The following is a 19,631-nucleotide window of genomic DNA, read 5'->3' on the forward strand; positions in this document are numbered from 1 at the left end:
AAAGAAATTTAGTTTACTTTAGTTTACCAGTGGAAACAAATCTCGGAGAAGGAGATTTTGCAGCTAAATTGTAGATCTTGGATTTAAATACAAATACCATCTTATAATAGTTTAGATTTAACGGTATAGATATATACAGGTGCAATCTGGAATATGAAGTCAGGTGTCAAATGGCTTTGACCTGATTTCAAAACTAAGAAATCACATATCAGGTTACTTATTTTCCTGATAATCCCAATTTTATCAATGTTAATGAAACTGAACCAGTTTACCACTCTTAAACACACCGAGGAATTTTTTTAATGGTAAGAAACAATTATGTTCTATTGTTCTGCCTGACTGCAGTGGGTCACAGAGGATTTTACACTTGGAGGACTTCATGCTTAGAGGATTATGCAAATAAATTTTAGTGCAAATTTAATTCCTAACCAGTACAAATTCAAACACATTTTTGGTGGAATTTCCTGTTTGTGCTCAAAGTAGTAATTCCACCGCCAAGACTTTATCCTACGTATTTCTGAAAAAAGAGACATGGCTAAGCTATTAGTCTTGTACTCAACAGGACACCTCGCAAAGAATACCAATATAAGGGGAAAACACATTTTATACTGTTATTGAATAGAGTGAGTTGCTTGGCAAGTGACATTGCCATGGAGAATACACCACTGATGGTGAATGACAGTTAACTGACAAACATTGTCTGAAATTTAAACCAGGCAGCTTGACCCCGATTGGCCAAGGCATTGCCCTGAGGAATGAGTCAGAAATGGCTATCCCTTTTTTGTGTAGCTGAAACAGGCGCAATGTATGTACATGTTCTATCTGTCTGCAAAGAACAGGGTCCTGTGTATTAAGATATGTAGCTTCCAGTACGCGTAAATGCGCCACATTGTGAGCTCAAATGAAAATCTTAAACTGGTTGTCAGCGTAATTCGTAGCACACTGAGGATTATTTAGCAAATATCGTCCAATCGCAGAATCATATCTAATGTTGGACACTGTGTTTTGAGTTTTGCAAGCACAGGCTGGTTGGGTACTGTCTGTACCCTGCCGATTGCAAACAGCAGCTGGGACATGCCCTTTGATATGATCCGCCAGTCTTTGGGATGTAGGCCTACATATCTAGCGTCACACTGGCACTGAAATTCATATACCACATTACTCATTTGTGCGATAGGCAGAACACCTTTTTGGCTTGACGGCATCCTGTTAATGGCAAATACCACTTGTGTTGCTACTGCATAGCAGCAACATGAAACAACTAGCTTCACCTGTTGCTCAAATTTTTGAGAAAGCTTGCCCTTTCAGGGTAATCTGAGGTAGACTGGGCACTTTCCAGGGTCAAAAGTGACAGCCTTGTGCCCGTTCATGAGTTTGCGTGATATACTGCACTAAATGATCTGATTAGGGTAGCCATTATCCTGCAGGATGCCTTTTTTTGCACCCTATTTCATGGGGAGCAAATGGCTTGGGCCCTATTTACAAGGTTGTCGATAAGACCAATCTTATAGCATGTGGAATTTAAGAACCCTAATGTGTATATTGACCAGTGAAGGTAGACTTGCGGTAGACCGTGGTAGAGAACCCTCTGGCAGAGTTCTCAACTAGTATGTCAAGGAAGGGAAGTTCATTTGACTGCTCCATTTCAAAGGTGAATTTGAATGCAGGATGAAGTCCATTAAGACATATAAGAAATTGTTACATGCAGCTGCAGATTTAAATATAGCAAATGTATCATCCACATATCGGAAAATGCTAGGGGAAGGAGGTTGGGTGTCATTCCATCGAAGACCTGTTTCTCATGGAACCCAACAAAGATGTTTGCGAGAGCTGGGCCTAGATGGCAACACCATCTATTTAAGTATGTGTGGTATCATTAAAACTGAACTAAACTGCGTAAGCTGCCAAGTTCATAAGTTCAGTGAATACTGATTCACGCAATGGTGGCGCATCAAAGGCATCCTGCAGGATAATGGCTACCCTGATCAAATCATTTTGTGCTGGATATGACGTAAACTTATGAATGGGCCTAAGGCCATCAATTTTGTCCTTGAGCAGTGCCCCGTCTACTCCAGATTACCCTGAAAGTGCAAGGTATCTCAAAAATTTGAGCAACAGATGAAGCTGGCTGTTTCACGCTGCTACTGTACGGTAGCAACATGAGTGGCATTCACCAGTAACATAAATAATCCTCAGTGTACAAAGAATGATGACTCCCAATTTAAGATTGTCAGTGGAGCTTGCAGTGTGGCGCATTTCAGTGTACTGGAAGCTACATATATTAATAAACAGAGTCCTGTTCTTTGCAGACAGGAAGAACATGTACACACATTGTGCCTGTTTCAGCTAAACAAAATAAGTGACAGCCATTTGCTGACTCATTCCTCAGGGCAGTGCCTTGACCAATCAGGGTAAAGCTGCCTGGTTTAAATTTCAAACAATGCTTGGCAGTTAACTGTTAGTCACCATTACTGGTGCATTCTCCATGGCAATGCCACTTGCCAACCAATCAGCACACTCTCACATACAGAATAAATTGTTGTTTTCCCCTTATATTGGTATTCTCGCGAGATGTCCTGATGAGTGCCAGATGAAAAGCTTAGACATGTCTCTTTTTTCAGCAATATCCAAGTTCTGTACAACTAAATGACTACCTTCCCTCTGAAAATCACAAATTGCCCTTCCAAAGCCATTATTAATGAACTAAGTGAAATATCCTGTTAGAAAAACAGTTAAGTCACATAAACCTTTTATCATAATCAAGTGTGATCACAAATATCTGATTTTAATTCAAATTGAGGCAGGTTTTATTTTAATTTATGATTGTAAAGAAATCTGAATGGAATTTTAGGGGTTCTTAACTATTTCAGTTTAGGCAATAAATGCTCTAGATTGAATACTGTGATTTAAGGTGTTTTAAATACTTTTATGCATTTGTCGTTTCATCCCTTAGTCCTTCCCTACCAGTGGTAGAAGATATTTTTACTAAATGTGTGAGGAGCTTCAGTTTTTATACAGTTCTGAGGATGTCTATTCATCCTGATGCAAAAGATTATTTTTCCAGGCAAATCTTCTAGCCAACCCCAGATGCTAATGTATGTCTTCCTTGAATTAAACTAGTGATAAATTGGCAAAAGTATCATGTCTCAAAGCCAAGATATAATACCATTTTCTGTTTCAGTAATAAAAATGAATTGTTTATCCATTGAGAGAGAAGTTTGACAATATTCAGTTCAAGGTTTGGATTATCTGTATTTTTGAATACTGGCAGTGACTGGCTTCATTTATATGGTTCCTTGCATTTATCTTTTGACATTTGCTTGTTTTCTCCACTTTCTGACTTGCTGTTTTGAGAAGTTCCTTTTGGCTTGCACAACTCATCAAAATAATTCCTTCTATCAAGACCTCAGTGAATGGTATAGATCACTGACATCTGAGATACCTGACTCCAGCTTTGGCCATTTTTAAATCACCATGTGATAGATGGGAAATCCCAGTGGGCATTTGATTTAAGATCATTTTGTTTGTGAAAGAGCAATGGTATGATTCAACTATGTCAATCTACCTGCAAACTCCATTGATAGAGAGATAAGACCATAAGACATAGGAGCAGAAGTAGGGGATAAGACAGTGACCCTTGAGCCAATAAGATCAAGAAGGCCCAGCTTTGATTCCTGGTCAGTTGCTGAGGTTGCAAGATTTTCGCCAGGACATCAGCACAGACACTGCAATTGGTCTCTGCACTATTGACGTATGGAGAGAAAAATAAACAATATTCTTACTCTTAATACTAAATAGGAATCACTGCTGAAAAGAGTGTGCATGTGTGGGAGCAACATATATATGTGTCTAATGGGGTGATTTTAACATGTGTGTTCTGGTGGGAACAGGGTGAATTGGGGACAAAATTGCATTCAGGTGCTATGTGTACAGTTACCTTCTTCACATTGAGGGCACCTTCCATTGTACTGTATGGCACTACCACTGTGGTAAATGAGATGAATTTGGAACAGGTCAAGCCACTCAACACTGGGCATTCCATGAGCTGCTGTTGTGCATCAGCCACAGAATTTTATTCCACCACAATCTGCAACCCCATGGCCTGACATACCCTGTGCTGTACCATTACTAACAAGCCAGGGGATTGGCTCAATGAGGAAAGTAGAAGAATATATCAGGAGCAGCGCTTAACACCTAAAAAATGAGGTGCCAACAGCAAAAAAGTGGAAACAGATGCTATATAGCGATCTCACAACCAACGGATCTGGTCAAAGCTCTGCAGTCCTGCCATATCTTGTCAAGAATTGTGAACAATTAAACAACTAAAGTGAGGAAGAGGCTCCCTAAACATCCCCATACTCAATGATGCTGGAACGCAACACTCGGGAAGCTCAAAACAATCCGAGACAAAGCAACCTGTTTTATCAGCACCCCATCCATCACCTTAAATCTTCACTCCCTCCAATGTGAAGAAATTTATGTTTTTAAATTTGACTTGTGTGTTTTTGAGGCAAACCCTGCCTTGAACAGAGACTGAACTGAAAACTCGAACTAAAAGGGAAGTAGAAAAGGTAAACACAGAAATGAATCTGAACTTCCCAGTCTGTAAGGAAATCAGGAGCAAGCTGAGGTTGGGAAATAGAAACAAAAACTCGGTGAAAGAAATAAAAGCACATAGATCAGTCCAAGCTAAGCAGTAGCAGTTGTTGACTCCTTTGGAGCAGAACAGACAAGCTGAAGAAGACTCAAGAAGAAGAGGCTACATCCAGTAGCTGAGAATAAGCAAAGAAAATAAGTCCACCATCCAGACTGAGTTGAGCAGGTTCTTCAGATGTCAGCCATTTGTGGTGTAGACCTTATCGGTGGACCTCAAGTTGGTTGTGTGCAATTGTCAACTAGTCGTTAGACTAGCTCCTAGATGGAGAAGAGCTGAAGTTCCTCAGAATTTGAAGGACTTTGTGACTGAGTATGATCACTAAAATCTGAGTGGCCTGCTGAGCCAATTCATAATATCTGTCTCAGTTGTATCTGCCGTTTGAGGCTCAATTTATGGTTTATTTCCAACTACAATTTGCCTGTTAATTCTGGATGTTAGACTCATGCACTAGAACACCTAGATTCCTCTGCACCTCGGAATTCTGCAGCCATTCTTCACTTAAGGAATACTCTGCTTTTTTATTCTTCCTGCCAAAGTGAACAACTTCACATTTTCCTGCATTATACTCCATCTGCCAGATTTTTGTCCACTCACTCAACCTATCTATATCCGTCTGCAACCATCCTTATGTCCTCTTCACAACATACTTTCCTACCTATCTTTGTGTCCACTGCAAATTTAGCTACCATGCATTCGCTACCCTCATCGAAGTCATTAATATAAATCATAAGAAGTTGAGGCCCCAGCACAGACCCCAGCAGAACGCCACTATCACATCCTGCCAATCAGAAAAAAACCCATTTATGCATACTGTTTTCTGCCAGCCAACCAATCGTCTATCCATGCTAATATTTTACCCCTACATCATGAGCTTTTATTTTCTACAATAACCATATAAAATGCCTTCCAGAAATCCACGTACAGCACATCTACAGGCTCCCCTTTATCCACAGCATATGTTACTCCTTCAAAGAAATCCAATAAATTGGTTAAACATGATTTTTCTTTCACAAAACCATGCTGACTCTTTGCGATTACCTTAAGTTTCTCTAAGTGCTCAGCTATAACTTCCTTTAATGATCGATTCTAAAGCCTTTCCACAACAGAGGTCAAGCTAACTGGCCTATAGTTTCCTGTTTCTGCCTCCTTCCCTTCTTGAATGGAGGGGTTACATTTGCTACTTTCCAGTCTAATGGAGCCTTTCCAGAATCTAGTGAATTTTGGAAAATTAACACCAAATTTAATTTTTGCCACCTGTTTTAAGACTTTAGGATGAAGTCCATTAGGACCTGGAGACTTGTCAGCCCGCAGCCCCATCAGTTTGCTCAATACTGCTTCCCTAGTGATTGTAATTTCACCAAATTTCCTTCTTCCTTTTTTAAAACAGAAAATGCTGGGACATCTGTGGAGAGAGAAACAGAGTTAATGTTCCATCTCATTTCTTCTACTTTTTAGCTCTGAAGAAGATTCATACGGACTCGAAATGTTAAACAAAAACAGAATTACCTGGAAAAACTCAGCAGGTCTGGCAGCATCGGCGGAGAAGAAAAGAGTTGACGTTTCGAGTCCTCATGACCCTTCGACAGAACTTGCATTCGAGTCCAAGAAAGAGTTGAAATATAAGCTGGTTTAAGGTGTGTGTGTGGGGGGCGGAGAGATAGAGAGACAAAGAGGTGGAGGGGGTTGGTGTGGTTGTAGGGACAAACAAGCAGTGATAGAAGCAGATCATCAAAAGATGTCAACGACAATAGTACAATAGAACACATAGGTGTTAAAATTAAAGTTGGTGATATTATCTAAACGAATGTGCTAATTAAGAATGGATGGTAGGGCACTCAAGGTATAGCTCTAGTGGGGGTTTTTTTTTATATAATGGAAATAGGTGGGAAAAGGAAAATCTTTATAATTTATTGGAAAAAAAAGGGAAGGGGGAAACAGAAAGGGGGTGGGGATGGGGGAGGGAGCTTACGACCTAAAGTTGTTGAATTCAATATTCAGTCCGGAAGGCTGTAAAGTCCCTAGTCGGAAGATGAGGTGTTGTTCCTCCAGTTTGCGTTGGGCTTCATTGGAACAATGCAGCAAGCCAAGGACAGACATGTGGGCAAGAGAGCAGGGTGGAGTGTTGAAATGGCAAGCGACAGGGAGGTTTGGGTCATTCTTGCGGACAGACCGCAGGTGTTCTGCAAAGCGGTCGCCCAGTTTACGTTTGGTCTCTCCAATGTAGAGGAGACCACATTGGGAGCAACGAATGCAGTAGACTAAGTTGGGGGAAATGCAAGTGAAATGCTGCTTCACTTGAAAGGAGTGTTTGGGTCCTTGGACGGTGAGGAGAGAGGAAGTGAAGGGGCAGGTGTTGCATTTTTTGCGTGGGCATGGGGTGGTGCCATAGGAGGGGGTTGAGGAGTAGGGGGTGATGGAGGAGTGGACCAGGGTGTCCCGGAGGGAGCAATCCCTACGGAATGCCGATAAGGGGGGTGAAGGGAAGATGTGTTTGGTGGTGGCATCATGCTGGAGTTGGCGGAAATGGCGGAGGATGATCCTTTGAATGCGGAGGCTGGTGGGGTGATAAGTGAGGACAAGGGGGACCCTATCATGTTTCTGGGAGGGAGGAGAAGGCGTGAGGGCGGATGCGCGGGAGATGGGCCGGACACGGTTGAGGGCCCTGTCAACGACCGTGGGTGGAAAACCTCGGTTAAGGAAGAAGGAGGACATGTCAGAGGAACTGTTTTTGAATGTAGCATCATCGGAACAGATGCGACGGAGGCGAAGGAACTGAGAGAATGGGATGGAGTCCTTACAGGAAGCGGGGTGTGAGGAGCTGTAGTCGAGATAGCTGTGGGAGTCGGTGGGTTTGTAATGGATATTGGTGGACAGTCTATCACCAGAGATTGAGACAGAGAGGTCAAGGAAGGGAAGGGAAGTGTCAGAGATGGACCACGTGAAAATGATGGAGGGGTGGAGATTGGAAGCAAAATTAATAAATTTTTCCAAGTCCTGACGAGAGCATGAAGCGGCACCGAAGTAATCATCGATGTACTGGAGAAAGAGTTGTGGAAGGGGGCCGGAGTAGGACTGCAACAAGGAATGTTCCACATACCCCATAAAGAGACAGGCATAGCTGGGGCCCATGCGGGTACCCATAGCCACACCTTTTATTTGGAGGAAATGAGAGGAGTTGAAGGAGAAATTGTTCAGTGTGAGAACAAGTTCAGCCAGACGGAGGAGAGTAGTGGTGGATGGGGATTGTTCGGGCCTCTGTTCGAGGAAGAAGCTAAGGGCCCTCAGACCATCCTGGTGGGGGATGGAGGTGTAGAGGGATTGGACGTCCATGGTGAAAAGGAAGCGGTTGGGGCCAGGGAACTGGAAATTGTTGATGTGACGTAAGGTGTCAGAGGAATCACGGATGTAGGTGGGAAGGGACTGGACAAGGGGAGAGAGAAGGGAGTCAAGATAACGAGAAATGAGTTCTGTGGGGCAGGAACAAGCTGAGACGATCGGTCTACCGGGGCAGTTCTGTTTGTGGATTTTGGGTAGGAGATAGAAGCGGGCCGTCCGAGGTTGGGAGACTATCAGGTTGGAAGCTGTGGGAAATGTTAACTCTGTTTCTCTCTCCACAGATGCTGCCAGATCTGAGTTGTTCCAGCATTTTCTGTTTTTATTTCAGGTTTCTGACATCCGCAGTATTTTGCTTTCATCATCCTAGCCCTAACGATCTTCAAATAAGTCACCAATGACCTTCCTTCCATCATAAGGTCAGAAGTGGGGATGTTCGCTGATGATTGCACGAAGTTCAGCACCATTCATAATTCCTCAGATACTGAAGCAGTCCATGTCCAAATGCGGCAAGACCTGGACAATATTCAGGCTTGGGCTGAAAAGTAGCAAGTAACATTCGTACCACACAAGTGCCAGCAATGATCATCTCCTAACAAGAGAGAATCTAACCATTGCTCCTGGCATTCAGTGGCAGTACCATTGCTGAATCCCCACTATCAACATCTGGGGGAGTTACCATTGACCAGAAACTAAACTGGACTAGCCATATAAATACTGTGGCTACAAGAGCAGGTCAGAAGCTAGGAATCCTGTGGCAAGTAGCTCACCTCCTGCCTCCTCAAAGCCTGTCCATCATCTACAAGACACAAGTCAGGAGTGTGATGCAATAGTCTCCGCTTGCTTGGATGAGTGCACCTCCAACAGCACTCGAGTTTTGACACCATCAAGGACAAAGCAGCCCCATTGGTTGGCACCCCATCCACAGACATGCACTCCCTCCATAACTGATGTACATGTGTATACCGCCTTCAAGATGCAGTGCAGGAACTCACCAACACTCCTTTGACAGCACTTTCCAAACCCACAACCACTACCATCTAGAAGGCCAAGTGTGGTAGACACATGGGAACACCAGTACTTGGAATTTCCCCTCCAAGTCACTCACCGTCCTGTCTTGGAAATATATTGCCGTTCCTTCACTGTCGTTGGGTCAAAATTCTGGAACTCCCTACTTAACAGCACTGATGGTGTACCTACACCACATGGACTGCAGAGGTCCAGGAAGGCAGCTCACCAACACCTTTTCAGGGGCAGTTAGGGATGGGCAATAAATGCTGGCCTAGCCAGTGATGCCCACATCCCATGACTAAATAAGAAAAAACTACAACCATCTTCCGTTATGCTAAGTATGACTCCAACCAGCAGAGATTTTTCCCTCTGATTCCCATTGACTCCTGTTTTGCTGGGGCTTCTTGATGCCCCACTTGGTCAACTTCTGCCTTGACATCAAGGGCTGTCACTCCTCAGCTTACCTCTGGAGTCTAGCTCATTTGTAGGTTTGAACCAAGGCTGTAACGAGGAGCTGAGCTAACACATGGCAACAGAGTTTTGGATGACCTCAATTCTACAGAGGGTGGAGATTAGCGAGGAGTTGCTTTTGAATAATTAAGTCTGTAGGTAACGAATGCTTGAATGAGGATTTTGGCACCAGATGAGTTAAGACAGGGCAAACACAGGCCATGTTGCATAGGTGGAAATAAGTGGTTTCAGTAATGGCATGAATAAGAGGTTGGAAGCTGATCTTAGGATCAAATGTGATGCCAAGGTTGCAAACGGACTGGCTTCATCTAATACTGTTGCCAGGGGAAAGGATGCAGTAGGTAGCTAGGGAGCAGAGTTTGGAGCACAGACCAAAAACAAAGGCTTCAGTCTTCCCAATACCGTCTGTTTTGGCTTGTCATGGATTACCTGAGGAGCTTGTCACAGATAATTGTTCTCAATTTCATTCTGCTCAGTTCCAAACTTTCACAAAATGAAATGGTATCAAACATACCCTCGTTGTTCCTTATCATGCAACTTCAAATAGAGCAGCTGAAAGATCAGTTGGGGTAGCTAAGGAAACACTTAAGAAATAAGTGCTGCATCAGTGTTCGAAGCTCTATATGAAACAACATCTGGCTAACTTCCTTCTGAAGTGTAAAACACACCCACTGTCCAACAAGGCATTCACCTACTGAGCTTTTGATGGAGAAACAGGACCTGTTTGAATCTGGGCCTATCAAACTTTACTGTTAAAGTTTAACACAAACAGTTCAGTTAAAATAGTCAGCATGACACAAAAGAGAACACAGTTACGGACAAAATGAGTGCGTTCGTGTTTTAAGTTCCCTTCACAAGTCACTGTGGGAAATGTAGAACTGTGTGAAACCAAAAGTTCTTTGGTTGAGATCGATAGGAAAGTGAGAAAGGTCCATGTAGATCACATGGTCCCAGTGAGGGATGAACCCTTTTGTTTGATCACAAGCTCATACTGGAGTGTGAACCAGTTTAGACAGCAGCGTCTGACGTACCAATTTCTGAATAAGAAACAGGATTTTTTGAGTGCTGAACTGAAACCAACAATCTGAAACCTGACTCTACACAAAAACCCCCAAAGAGATCAGGAAGACTTTGTAAACCAGTTACTGAACCGGATTTGTAAATATAGTTCAAAGGGAAAAAAGCATACCCACTTTACTGTTTTTAAAGGGAAACTATATAATGCAATTCTATATTATGTTAATAATGTGATGGTGTAATGACAGAATGATGTTATTAAACATGTGAACTAGCCACATGGTGTCTTTCTTTGCAAGTGTCTCAATACATAACAACTATTGAAGCTTATACACCACTTAGAATTATTTCGTAAAGTAATAATTCTAAAAATTTGGGGTTGGGTTGTTGCATCGTAAGAAAGTTTTTGTGGTGTGAATTTCAACACCTCCCTCCTTGCTGTTTGCTTCTTTGCCTGTAAGCATTTTCTGTTAACAATGCTGCCCATGGTCACATTAATTAATCTCAACTACCCAATAAGCAGAACAATATCTCTTCAGTACTCTTTTAAAGTCTATAATGTTTTAAGTGTCTCTTCCTCTATTCTAGATTCCTTTCAGAACTGTCATTATATGCAATTGAATGCATTTAGCCCCTAAGAGAATTATTTTTAAAACTGACTTCTTTCAGAAGTTTACACACAGAAAAACAATTGTGAAGCTATTGTGCGTATGGTTTTTTTTTATTTTTCATGGAATGTGGGTGTTACTGACAAGTCCAGCTTTTATTGCCCATCTCTAAATGCCATTGAGAAGGTGGCAGTGAGTCACCTTCTTGAACCGCTGCAGTCCATTTGGTATAGGTACAGTTACAGGGAGTTAGGAAGGGAGTTCCAGGATTTTGATCCAGTGACAGTGAAGGAACAGCCATATAGTTCCATGTTGAGACGGTGTGTGGCTTGGAGGAGAACTTGAAGTTGGTCGTGTCCCCATGCATCTGATACCCTTGTCTTTCTAGGTAGTAGATCCAGAAGATGTTGTCAACGGAGCGTTGGTGAGTTGGTGTATTGCATCTTATATACAGTACACACTGCTGCCACTGTTGTACAACACTTGCAAGAATGATGCAGTAAGTTTGTTGGCAAATGCTGGGAGCAGTGTTTGATGTGAAAAAAATGAACAAGCAGCGCCATAGGAGGTGAAACATGGCATTGTGCCTGACTAATGCTCTTGCAGGACAGGGTTGCTGTCCTTGCCCAAATTTTAGTGTGCATGCTGCAGGTAGGTCCACAATGCCTAATAAGTTAGCCAAATCTGCCTTTTCTTGTCATTTAGCCTTAGCTACTTAGGAAGAGGAGCAGGCCATTTGACCTCGAGCCAATTCCACCATTCAGTTATATCATGGCTGATCTTTACATCAACTCCATTTACCTGTGTTTACTTCAAATACCTCTATACCCTTGCCAAATAAAAACTTATGTATCTCAGTATTGAAAGTTTCTTTGACCCAACATTTGCATGCCTTTTAGGGAGAGAGTCCCAGACTTTGGCTATCCTTTGTGTGAAGAAGTGCTTTTTGATTTCACTCCTGAATGAGCTGGCTCCAATTTTAAGATTGTACCCCCTTCTGGATTTCTACCACCAGAAGAAATAGTTCTCTCTATATCTACCCCATGGATTTTTTATAATTCTAAACAGTTTGTTTAGATCATCTCCTAATCTTCAATACTTGAAGGAATTAAGTCAAGTTTACACACCCTGCTTTCATAATTTAACCCATTTATATCTACAATTCTGGTGAAGCTGTATTGTGTCCCCTCCAAGACCAATATAGGTTTCCTGAAGCGTGGTGCTCTGAAAATGAATGCAGTACTTAAGATTGGGCGTAACCCTGGCTCAATACAACTGAAGCATAACTTTCCTTTCTATTCCAACTCTCCTGAGATAAAGTGGAACATTCCATTAGATGTCATGATTGCTTTGCATACATATTCACTAGATTTTAGTCATTTGTACAGCCAAATCTCTTTGCTCCATTATAGTTCTTACATGTTCACCATTTTAGAAAGAACTTCAATTTGTCTTTCTTGCATCCAATGTGAATGACCCGATACTTTCCAACACTGAACACCATTTGCTAGTTTTGCCACTCATCTGCTGTCTGTGTCCATTTGTAATTTCTTGTCCTAATCTACCCTTACTGTGCCCCCCCAGTTTAGTGTAACTGGCAAACCTGGATGAAGGAATAGAGTTATACATCCAAGCCATTGTTAAATAAGGTGTAAAACAGATGTCCCAGTATAGATCCCTGGGAAACACACATTGTCACATCCTGCCAATCAAAGTATATACTCTTCATCCCTGCAGTTTGCCATGTACCTCCCAACCCAAGTTGCAAGTTTGCATCCATTTCTGTGCCCTCTCATCTTTGCTAATAAACTTTTGTACTTAAGCCTCTGTCAGAAGGTTTCGGATGCAAACCCTACTGCAGAGACTTGAGTACATAATCTAGGCTGATACTTAGTACTGAGGGGGTACTGCAGAGTCAAAGGCGCCATCTTACTGGCCAAATCTTAAACCTATGTACCTTCTCAAATGGGTATAAAATATACTTTGATACTTTCCAAAAGAAAAGAGCAAGGGAGTTCAATGTTGGCCAACATTTTTCCCTCAACCAACACCATCAAAATAGATAATATGGTCAGTTGTCTCACTGTTTGTGAGACCCTTGTGTATGTAAATTGGCTGCTATGATTCCCCACTTTACAGTAGTGGCTACGCTTCAAAATGAATTAATTAGCTGTGAAGTGCTTTGGAATGTATTCAGGTTATGAAAAGCATTAAAAAAATGCAAGTTCTTGTTTCCTCCTTGTATGGGACCATTGTTACCTGTCAATTGTCCCTTTAAGCCTAAACATTGGCATGTGCTGTCCCCTCATCAGACATCATGTCAATAGAGCTGAACATTGTCAAATCACCAAGCACATTTTAAGATTCTTCTTTTAAAAAAAATATATTTTTAGTATTTTGTTACTTCACAGGAAATAGTGGAAAATATTTTTAAAGTGTATTTAATTAGCCTAGTATTTTTGTATTGAGCTCTTTCCTGTTTTTAAACAGCTGATCTTTCACTAATAATTTGCCACTGCACTTATGGACTGATCAACTTTACACCAGGTGAAAATGAGATGGTTTTGCTGGAATTGAATGATGCTGATTTTACAAGGCTATTCTCCACCTTGTATGGTCATTGTGCCAGGCTAAAATAAAATAGACTTGTTTGTCCATACTTCAATACTTGACTAAAAGAGTGCTGAAGAAAGTGCTTAATGTAAGGTTTCTGCCATAGATCTTTCAGTTTCTCATAACCTTGCCAATGGATTTTATTTTATGAAAACTTGCATTCTGGATTTTGGAATTTAGTACAATAGGTGTCACAGGAATGATTGATAGAAGTGATCAAGGAATATAGTAGATTAATAATAGAATGAAAATAAAGAGAAACGGAGTTTAGAAAGAGATTGAATAAAGCAAAAGAAGTACATTTTAAAATGTGCCTATGTTAAGAAATTACAAAATACACATACCAAATTCACCGCTTCCTCATTTTCCTAGGATTTATAAACATCTAAAGGCACTTCAGAGTAAAATTTAAGAAAAAACGTCAGTGGATCTTCAATTCTTGGGATAGTACCTGTTAATTTATATTAAAACCTTATTGAAAACCTAGCAGGGAACAATGAACAGTTTGAGGGAATTGTAGATGTGTAGGCAATGCTGGTGAATGACATCTGATGTGCTGACGCATGGTCATGATCATAGATTCAGCAGAGGTTTGCAATGAATGGTACATTCAATAAAAGATAACTGCTTGCAATGTAGACCATATCAACTAAAAAACAAACCAAAGTGGAGATCTAAGGCCAAAGTATAACCATTCGCATGTAAATTGAAAATAACCTGTTAAACCATGGCAATAAAATCTTTGCGTATGTGACCAAAAGAACATAATAGTGAAATGAGTGATGAATGAGCAAAGACAGAAAAGAAAAAAATAACTTGCACTTATATCGCACCTTTCACAACTACATGCCCTAAAAGCGCTTCACAGCCACTGAAGTATTTTCAAAGTGTAACCACTATTCTACCATAGGGAAATGTAGCTGCTGGTTTACACACAGCAAGATCCCAAAATAACATGAAGACAAATGGCCAGATAATCTGTCTTTAGTGATGCTGAATAAAGGACAAATATTAGCCTGGGCAACATCAGAAACTTCCTGTTCCTCTTTTAATCGTGCCTTGGAATCTTTTGCACCTACCTGAGAGAGCAGATGTGACTGTAGTTTCACTGTTCATTTGATACATGGCATCTTTGATAGTGCAGCACTTCCTCAATACTGCACTGAAATGTTGGCCTGGATTATGTGCTCAAGTCCCAGAGTGAGCTTGAACCCACAACCTTCTGATTCAGAGGAAAAAGTCATGGGTGACATCTACCAACAAAGTACTTGACCAATAGATAGCTTAGCCGGACAATGTCAAAACATAAATTGTTGGGTTTGGCCGATGCTTCATTTTGGGAATAAACTGCAACTCTACATGTAGACAGCTGGAAGTATGCGAAGTGTAGATAGAACACAGGATATGCTGCATAATGAGCATTCAGATGCTCAATTTAGCAGGTGCGGGAGGGGGAATCAATGCTGCTGAGATAAGTAGTTCTGACCCAGGACCATATACTGTGAATGTTTAAAGAATCACAGGATCAGATAATGTGTGAATTTACCAATAGGGAACATTTGAAAGAAAGAAAGCAAGAGGAACACAAGCACATGATTGGAGATCAAGGAAGTCCAGAAGGTCAACCAGATTATACAACTGAAATCGGGATTCAGGAGTGTTTGCCCTTAAAGCCATTTGGGTCCAAGCCAGAAATTATACATGCAATAAGAGTAAGAAATGTAAGTTTGTGGAACTTTCAAGCCTGTAATGGACTAGTACATCCACAATTGAGCTTCTAGCTTCTCTCACTGTCATACGAACATACAAAATAGGAGCAGAAATAGGCCATTCGGCCCCTTGAGCCTGCTCCACCATTCATTAAGATAATGGCTGAACTGTTTGTGTTTTGAATTCTACATTCCTATCTACCCCTGATAACCTTTGATTCCCTTGCCTAACAAGAATCTATCTACCCCTGCCTTAAAAATATTCAAATACCCTGCCTCCACCACCTTCTGAGGCAGAAAGTTCCAAGTCATATAACCATCCGAGTGAAAAAAATTCTCCTCATCTCTAAAAGGGCAACCCCTAATTTTAAAACAGTGCCCCATCATTCTGAACTCACCCACAAGAGGAAACATCCTTTCCACATCCACCTTGTCAATACCATTCAGGATCTTACATACTTCAATCAAATCACCTCTCAATTCTAAACAAGCCCAGTCTGTCTAACCTTTCCTCATAAGACAAACCCACTTATTCCAGGTATCAATCTAGTAATTCTCTGAATCGCCTCCAACTCATTTACATTCTTCCTTAAATGAGACTAAAACTGCATACAATATTTGAGATGTGGTCTCACCAATGCCCTGTATAACTGAAGCATAACATCCTCACTTTTATGTTCAATTCCTCTCATAATAAAGGATAGCATTCCATTAGCCTTATTAATTTCTTGCTGTACCTGCATAATAACTTTTGGTTTGAAATGTTAATTAGTTAAACATAGGGAAGGTAGAAGGTCAAATGTAAAGAGGACAATTTGCATTTTTAAATAAACCATATGTGCACTAGAACACCTAGATCCCTCTGCAGCTCGGAATTCTTCAATCGTTCTCCGTTTAAGTAATACTCTGCTTTTTTATTCTTACTGCCAAAGTGAACAACTTCACATTTTCCCGCATCACACTCCATCTGCCAGATTTTGCCCACTCACTCAATCATACATGTGCTTGTGTTCCTCTTGCTTTCTTTCTTTCAAATGTTCCCTATTGGTAAATTCACACATTATCTGATCCTGTGATTCTTTAAACATTCACAGTATATGGTCCTGGGTCAGAACTACTTATCTCAGCAGCATTGATTCCCCCTCCCGCACCTGCTAAATTGAGCATCTGAATGCTCATTATGCAGCATATCCTGTGTTCTATCTACACTTCGCATACTTCCAGCTGTCTACATGTAGAGTTGCAGTTTATATACATAATCTGTCTGCAACCTCCTTATGTCCCCTTCACAATATACTTTCCTGTCTATCTTTGTGTCATCTGCAAATTTAGCTATCATGTCTAAAATGTTATTGGAAATTATTTAAAAATAAAGTTCTAGTGGTGTCTGTGTCAATGTGTGTGTGTGTTGATTGGATTAAAGCCTGCTGATCTAGAGGCTTTGATGTATAGAAGAGAAGTAGGTTTGAAATGTTAATTAGTTAAACATAGGGAAGGTAGAAGGTCAAATGTAAAGAGGACAATTTGCATTTTTAAATAAACCATACAAAAGAATGGGTGTGAAATATTACACCTAGCCAGAAGAAGCCAAACAATGTGTTTATTTCTTCCAAAGCTTACTAATAAAATTGGTGCTATGAAAGGGTTTTATTGTTAGAAGAGGTAAAGTTCAAAAACCTAGTGATACGATGAGAATTTGCATTCAAAGAATAAAATATGTACAAAGGAAGAGAAGGCTGTTGGTAAATGAGGAGGGACCCTAAGATCTAAAGCCTCCAGCCTGTAAGTCTCAAGCCACTGTCTGCAAGGACCCAGAGCTGAAAGAAACTCATTTTGAATGCAACAGGCCAGAGTGTACTTTGCCAGGGGTCTGTTTAAATCTGTGTTTTTCTGTTGCCTTAACAGAGGTATAACTGGGAGTCAGATTAATTAGGTGATTTTTAGAAGTTATTATAGTAGTATTTTATAGACACATTTATGTGCTTACCATCTTTTAACTAATAAATGTTTAATTTAGTTTTATAAAAAACCTCTTGAGACTTGATGGTCTTATTATAACCAAATTCGAAGCCTGCATCTTGAAACATACAAATTTCAAAAATTGGTTATGACAGGTGCTTCAAGTTTCCCTCTGGGATTTGAACAACTCAGTATTTACCATCAGCTGTGTCATAATAACTGGGGGCCTGTCCAGGATTTATCTGTAATTTCTTGATTGGTTTGAAATTGGTGAATCCAAGGTTATGAGTATGAGAAGCACTTTGAATTCAGCAGTGAGTGCAAGGTATTTTTGAAGTGGTGAGACTGAAAAAATAGCTGTATCCATGGCTAAATCTTTTTTTGGAAGTAGGGGATATAACTGATTGGGTTACAGAAAGAATAAGCTAACAGAGTTGGCGGATAAATTACAATTGGGGTTACCTGTGGGGGCTAGGAAAGCAGATATAATTGAAGTGATAACACAGCACTTAAAGTTGGAAGTGAGACCTGACACCAGTGAGTTACAGTTGGAGATAGTGAGACTTCAGTTAGAAATGAAGAAGCTTGAACTTGAACAAGCAAAAAAAATGAAAAAAACTTGAGCTAGAGGCAGCAGAAAAGGAAAGGACAGAAAGAGAAAAAGAAAGGGCATTTCAAAGGGAGCAAGCAAAAAGACAGGAGAGAGAAAGGAAGCTGGAACTGGAATTCCAGGCAAGAGTGAAGGATAAAGAAAGAGAGGCAAGGGAGAGAGAGAAGGAAAGAGAAAGGATATACCAGCTTAAAAGGCTGGAAGTTAAAAAAGAGACCTCAGATTCTGAGGGAAGTTCTGATGGTGAAAAATCCTTTAATCTAAAACCCAGTGGGGAGATGTTTAAATTTGTACAAGCTCTTTCAAAGTTTGAGGGAAAAGATGTTGCAGCATTCTTTATTTCATTTGAGAAGATAACTAAACAGATGAAATGGCCACAGAAAAACTGGACATTGTTGTTACAATCCAGGTTGGTGGGTAGAGCACATGAGGTATATGCTTCACTTTCAGAAGAAATGTTGGTGAATTATGATGTGGTTAAAAAAAGGCTATTTTGAGTGCATTAGAGTTGATTCCTGCGGCATACAGGTGGAAATTTAGGAACATGATAAAACAGCCTGGGCAAACTTATATTGAGTTTGAAAGAGTAAAACAAAGTAATTTTGACTCGTGAATACAGGTATTAAAAATAGAGACAACATGTGCAGCTCTTAGAGAAGTAGTTCTTTTGGAAAAATTTAAAGATTCAATTCCTTCAGTACTGAGAACTCATGTGGAGGAACGGAGGGTTCAAATAGTAGGACAAGCAGCAGCGATAGCTAATGATTATAAGTTAGTTCATAGAGCTAAACCTTTCTTTCGTCACTTTTCCAATCGGAAAAGGATAGAAAGTGAGAAGGTGAAAGGAAGGTGGGTAGTCAGGGAAGAGACTAAGTAGGTAGAAATTCCCATGAAGTTTTTTCTCAATAATAAGGAAGGTGCTGAATGTAGAAGTGACATTCGAAAATCGAGGTGTTTACATTGTAATAAAGTTGGACGCACAAAGTCAGTGTGCTGGAAATTGCAGGGAAAATCTTTTTTAAAAATTCATTCATGGGGTGTGGGCATCGCTGGCTAGCCCAGTGTTTATTGCCCATCCTTAATTGCCCTTGTCCAGAGGGCATTTAAGAGTCAACCACATTGCTGTGGGTCTGGAGTCACATGTAGGCCAGATCAGGTAAGGGTGGCAGATTCCCTTCTCTAAACTACATTAGTGAACCAGATGGATTTTTACAATAATCAACAATGGTTTCATGGCCATCATTAGATTTTTAATTCCAGATTTTTTATTGAATTCAAATTCCATCATCTGCCGTGGCAGGATTCAAACTCAGTTCCCCAGAGCATTACCCTGGGTCTCTGGATTACTAGTCCAGTGACAATACCACTACGCCATCACCTTCCCTGATCTGTTAGAATTATAGGGGTGTAGTAAAGTTCTGTAAGTAAGAGGACTGTGGGTTCTGAAGTCCAGGCACAGGAAAAACAGTGGTTTGTGGACAGGTAAAACAGGAAGAATCAGTGATAGGTAAGGAAGTAGGAATGTGTTCACAGTTTACCCAAGAGAATTCTGAGAAGCAGGTTGCTGAGATGTTTAGAGATTTTGTATGTTAAGGGAAAGTCTTTCCATGTTTATAGGGTGGAGTAGGTAAAGATGTTAAAAT

At 40.7% G+C, this 19,631-nt stretch overlaps 1 protein-coding gene across 1 annotated transcript in view; it reads left to right on the forward strand.

Moving 5' to 3' along the window:
* Positions 1-19,631, forward strand: part of eci2 (enoyl-CoA delta isomerase 2) — a 154,973-nt gene that overhangs the window by 45,038 nt on the left and 90,304 nt on the right. The gene's annotated exons all lie outside the window — the stretch shown is intronic.

Source organism: Carcharodon carcharias, chromosome 3, assembly GCF_017639515.1.
Source record: "Carcharodon carcharias isolate sCarCar2 chromosome 3, sCarCar2.pri, whole genome shotgun sequence".
Classification (NCBI taxonomy): domain Eukaryota; kingdom Metazoa; phylum Chordata; class Chondrichthyes; order Lamniformes; family Lamnidae; genus Carcharodon; species Carcharodon carcharias.